This window comes from Capsicum annuum, chromosome 4 (genome assembly GCF_002878395.1).
Source record: "Capsicum annuum cultivar UCD-10X-F1 chromosome 4, UCD10Xv1.1, whole genome shotgun sequence".
Classification (NCBI taxonomy): domain Eukaryota; kingdom Viridiplantae; phylum Streptophyta; class Magnoliopsida; order Solanales; family Solanaceae; genus Capsicum; species Capsicum annuum.
In genome coordinates this window covers 23,151,125-23,156,384 of record NC_061114.1, presented here as the reverse complement: position 1 = coordinate 23,156,384, position 5,260 = coordinate 23,151,125, and the positions used below count along the sequence as shown (strand labels likewise).

At 35.9% G+C, this 5,260-nt stretch overlaps 1 non-coding gene across 1 annotated transcript; it reads right to left on the bottom strand.

Annotated features, from left to right (window-relative positions):
• Positions 1–581: 581 nt before the first annotated feature.
• Positions 582–688, bottom strand: LOC124898230. The gene has a single exon (XR_007055206.1). It is a non-coding gene; the product is annotated as a small nucleolar RNA R71 (small nucleolar RNA).
• Positions 689–5,260: the final 4,572 nt, after the last annotated feature.

Here is a 5,260-nt window from a genome sequence, read left to right as displayed (position 1 = left end):
TGACTATTGCAGGATTAGCAAAGTATCAAACTGGAAAGAGATAAAGAGCTGGTAGAGCCTTATTCAAAACAAGAACATGTATTTCCTTAGAGGCTAAGAGCTCACTATCTAATTCAAATGGCAGATCAAAGAGATCCTAATCTCATTGATCCAATTGATCTAAACATTACACGTGATTTAACTTTGGTGATTCCAGTTGATCTTGATCAGGCAGAAGCCAGGCCTTCTTGTGATGTGGAAATATAATTTATGAACCATGCTACTAATTGTATCAGCAACCCATAGGCGGGTGGTCCATTTGAATTGAAGCAAAATATGGTACAACTGATGTGTTCGAGTGGGTAGTTTGTAGGGTTCTCACATAAAGATCCATAGCAACACATACAGACTTTCTTGGTAATTACTGATACCTATATTCCTACTAGGGCATCTACTTATTATGTTAGAATGATGCTCTTCCCTTTTTCTTTAATTGAGGAAGCAAAGAAGTGGTTATAGATGAACCACAAAACTCTATCACTTTCTATGATGATTTAGGTTGGAAATTCCTTATGAGATTCTTTCCATTAGGGAAGATAACATGCTTGAGAAGGAAGATTCTGAGTTTTGAGCAGAAAGAAAGAGAAAATCTTTACCAAGCTTGGGAAATATTTAAGGATATGCTTAGAAATTGCCCTCACCATCATCAGTCTAATAATGTACTGGTTCATACTTTTATAGAGGGTCTTGAGACCAACACCATAATACTCTTGGATTTAGCAGCAGGTGGGCAAGCTCTTGAGAAGACTTAAGATGAATTTATGCACTACTAAATCAAATTTCATAAGGGAATCTTGAGTAGCATAATAACTTAAAGAGTGCTCCTAAGAAAGTTGTAGGTGTGTTGGAGGTAGATTAGTTCACTTCTTTATCATCCCAACTTGCTGCACTACAAAATTAGATAACTAATCAATCCAGTAGCAGGAAGTTGGGGGTTACACAGCTGACAAAAATGGCTAATGTTATTCAACAGGTGAATACTTGGTGTGAGATTTTTGGAATCAGTGAGCATTCAGTGAATACTTATGTGATTAGTCTAGATTCTGTTAATTATGCGGGGAATGTTAATCATTAATAGCAGCAGAACTATGGTAACACTTTCAATCCGAACTAGAAAAATCTTCCCAATGTCTCATATGGTGGAAATCAGGAAAAGAACAATAATAAGTATAAGGGGAGAGTACAACAAAATCAACAACAATAAGTTTAACGTAATCAAGCCACGACTTAAAGAAGCAATATGGAAGAGTTGTTAAAAAAGTTATAGTTGTTCAAGCATAGTTAGTAGTGGATATGAAGAATCAATAATCTATTACAAAGAATATAGAGATGCAAAATGGCATGATTGTAGAAGTGAAAAAAACTAGACCTTAGGGATGTCTACATAGTGATATTGAGGCAAATCCAAAATGGGTAAATGCAGTTACTTCTAGGAGTAGTTTGCAGCTAAGAGAGTTAATAATTGAGAAAGTCAATTCTAAGGCTGCTGATGGTAATACTAAAAAAAATGAGGAGAAAGTGGTTGAAACAAAAGTTACAAGTAATGAAACCAAGGTGGAGAAGAGAAATCTACCTCCATCTTTCCCCAAAAAGCTTTGAAAGAATTAAGAGGAGACTAGTTATAAGAAGATTTTAGAGCTTTTGAAGTAGGTTCATGTAAATCTCCCTCGTGTTGATATTTTGTAGATTTTTTTGAAGTATGCAAAGTATTTGAAAGACATAGTGGCAAACAAGAACCGTTTAATAGAATATGCTACAGTAGGACTTATTAAGGAGTACACATCCAAGATTAAGAACAAATTTCCCTCGAAGCTAAAAGATCTAGGTAGTTTTACTTTATAGATCACCATCAGGAAAGCTATCAATGCTCGAACGTTATGTGATTTATGGGAAAGCATCAATGGGTTATATGATTTATGGGAAAACATCAATCCCATGCCCACATTTTGGTTCAAGAAAATGGGTATTAGGAGTCCAAAACCTATGACCATTATTTTACAGTTAACTGATAGGTCCCTTGCTAGGACTGATAGGATCATTGAAGACATATTGGTGCAAGTGGGATCACTGATTTTCCCAGTAGATTTTGTTATTGTTGATTTTGATGCTGATTTGGTCGTTCCATTTATTTTGGGACATCTCTTTCTAAAACCTGGGCAACCTTTTATTGATGTAGCTGTAGGAAAGAAGACCATGACAGCTCATGACAAATTTGATGTCTTTGATGTGTATAAGGCAATGAAGTTGCCTACTATATATAAAGAATTGTCTACTATAACAATTGTAGACCTTAAGTTTGAGCTCTACCTTTTATTGTGTAATGACCCGCTTGAGTGAGCTTTGATGGGGTATGACTTTTATGGTAATGTTGAGGAACCTAAAATGGTGTAAATTATGAATTTGGCAATTATTGACACTAGAGTTACTGAGTTCAAGCCATTGAATAAATCAATTGGACCATCTCCTAAGGCATCCATTGATAAAGCACCAAAACTAGAGCTCAAGGCTCTTCCTTCTCATTTAAAATATGCTTTTCTTGGTGAGGGTGGTACTTTTCCTGTGATTTTATCTATAGGTTTGTTTGATGTACAGGTGAGAGAGGCATTGACGGTGTGGAAAATAAAGAATAAAGCAATTGGATAGAAGATGTCATACATCATGGGAATCAATCTAGCCTTCTGTATGCACAAAATATATATGGAAGAGGGATACAAAAGCGAGTATGCAACATCAGGAAAGACTAAATCTGGTGAAGAAAAATATGGTCAGAATGGAAGTAATAAAGTAGCTTGATGCTGGGATAGTCTATCTCATATTTGACGGCAAATGGGTCATCCTAGTGCACTGTGTCCCAAAGAAAAGAGGGATGGCCATTTTGAATAATGAAGATAACGAGCTGATTCCAACCCGTATGGTTATTGGATGGAGGATCTACATAGACTATATGAAATTGAATGATGCTACCAAGAATAATCACTATCCCATTCCATTCATCAATCAAATGTCGGATAGGTATAACACCCTGAGAGTACACCCTGGGTGCTACACGGTTCTTATGGTCATAAGTGACTACAAATTAACCCATGATACTGGTACCTGCTGTGAGCACTGAATAAAACAGATAACAACTAAGTATTTTTGGAATATAACTAAAAAATACCATAAGTTTTTAAATCATAGTTCTGATAATATCTATAAAACAACACTGGTAATACTAGTAAAATGGCTGATAATGATAATTGAAAATTGACTAACTTTCTGGACTAGTCAGAAAGCCTTAAACTGTCTGACTATGGAGTTGATGGGACAAGTCCCCAACTAACTCCAACTGACTACTAAACTAAATATATTGAAATAAACATAACAGTCCTCAGAACATGAGGACTCACCACTGCTACTGCTGTAGGTATGCTGGGATATCTAGGTGGGGTCTGGAACCTAAGCGTTCGAACCTATGATATGAAACATCATAGTGAAAAAAGAGAGTATGCAGTCAGTACTTTGAATGTACTGGTATTATAAATGAGGTTAGGCTAATAGGCATGGTTTCATATGCATTAGTAATAAATGGCTGAATGAATAGCATGAAGTATTGAATATAATGCATGAAATTTGTAAAGACTGTGAATGGATGACCAAGTATAACACATGTTTTGAATATAATCTGTAAACTGAAATATAGAATATTGATAAATAGATAACTGATATCTGTATGCTATGGTCAGCAAAACTAAAACTAATTACTGAGCTGAATACTAGACTGAGATTGTGAAAGCTATCGTCTAACTGACATGCCCCAATGAGCTGATTGGGGTCCAATCTGTAACCTCAGTTGGAAGGGTGTCAGTACCATGCCACGAGTACTAAAACATGGCTGCATGGATCCACTAAGATACTAAACATCCATGATGTCAAGCCTAGATTGACAGGTGACACTAGTCAGAGTCAAGCCTAAACTGATAGATGACTCCTCATATCCTACACTGGCTACATAGTTCTTGAATGTAAGGACTGCTACTAATGATTCTGCCTAACTGATGGGGAAGCCGTCATCCCTATATTAGCTTGGTGCTAAATCCTACTCCCAACAGAAAGACATGAAATATTGGACTGACTATGCTTAACTATTTAAAATGCTAACTGAAATGATAGGGCTCATAACTAATCCGTAACCATTCTATAAATATTGAAAACTAGGAAAGCAGCTAAATTTTGAGTATTCAAAACCCCAGGACTTGATAACAATAATAGCATGATTGTACTAAAACTTTGAGGACATGATATGTAAGCATTTATTCGAAACTCCTTCTTGTGGGCATTTCGTTAAACACTTGTTATTCATGGTTTAAGTTAAGCATAGGAATAGTTTAAAACGCATAGTAATAGCATGATTTCTCTTTTAAAATAATGAATTAAGGTTTAATTTAGCAAACAATATCATTCAAACATGTGGGGATTAATAATAACAACAACTACATGTAAACATGATATAGAATAAAAATTCATGGCGATTCATGGTTAAAATCACAATAACTTGTAAAAAACACAACTTTGCATTTGAAATTGGGTTCTTGAACTCCATGGGTGGAAAGGACGCATGGATGAACATTTAACATACCTCAATTGATGAATTCTTGGAAGTTATTGAGGGATTTCTTCAGAATTGAACTCGAAGCTTGAAAGGCTAGGGTTTGTTCTTGCGAGGGCATGCTTTTGATTACGAGAGAATTGAGTAATAGATGTCCAAAAATTCTATTTAGGTCTTTAATACCGTGTTATGGACCTATTGGGTGAAGGGAAAATTACTTACTTTCCCTTAAAATGCGGAACAAAATTGAAGAAAATGCATGGATCAGACTGGGCAGGGCGCTGCAGGCTCCGGAGCGCCACCGGCTCTATGGAGGGCTCCCCTAGCACCAGAATAGGCAGAGCATCATAGGATAATCACCCTCCGCTGTTGTTTTGGTAGTCCAAACTTGCACTTACGCTTGTCCAAAAATTTTAAAATTCTCCCTAGATGTACTATTGATTTCCCCAATCATGAATCAACTTTAAAAACTTATTTTCTATGCTGAGAAGGTCGAAAATAAATTCATCAAAGTTTGAAGGCTTTACAATTGACTAATTCCTAACACTTAATAAAATATTCTAAGTCCTGGGCCCCTTTTTACATGCAAGAGTAAACTGAATTGAGCTTAGGATCTTATGGGGTTTTATAATA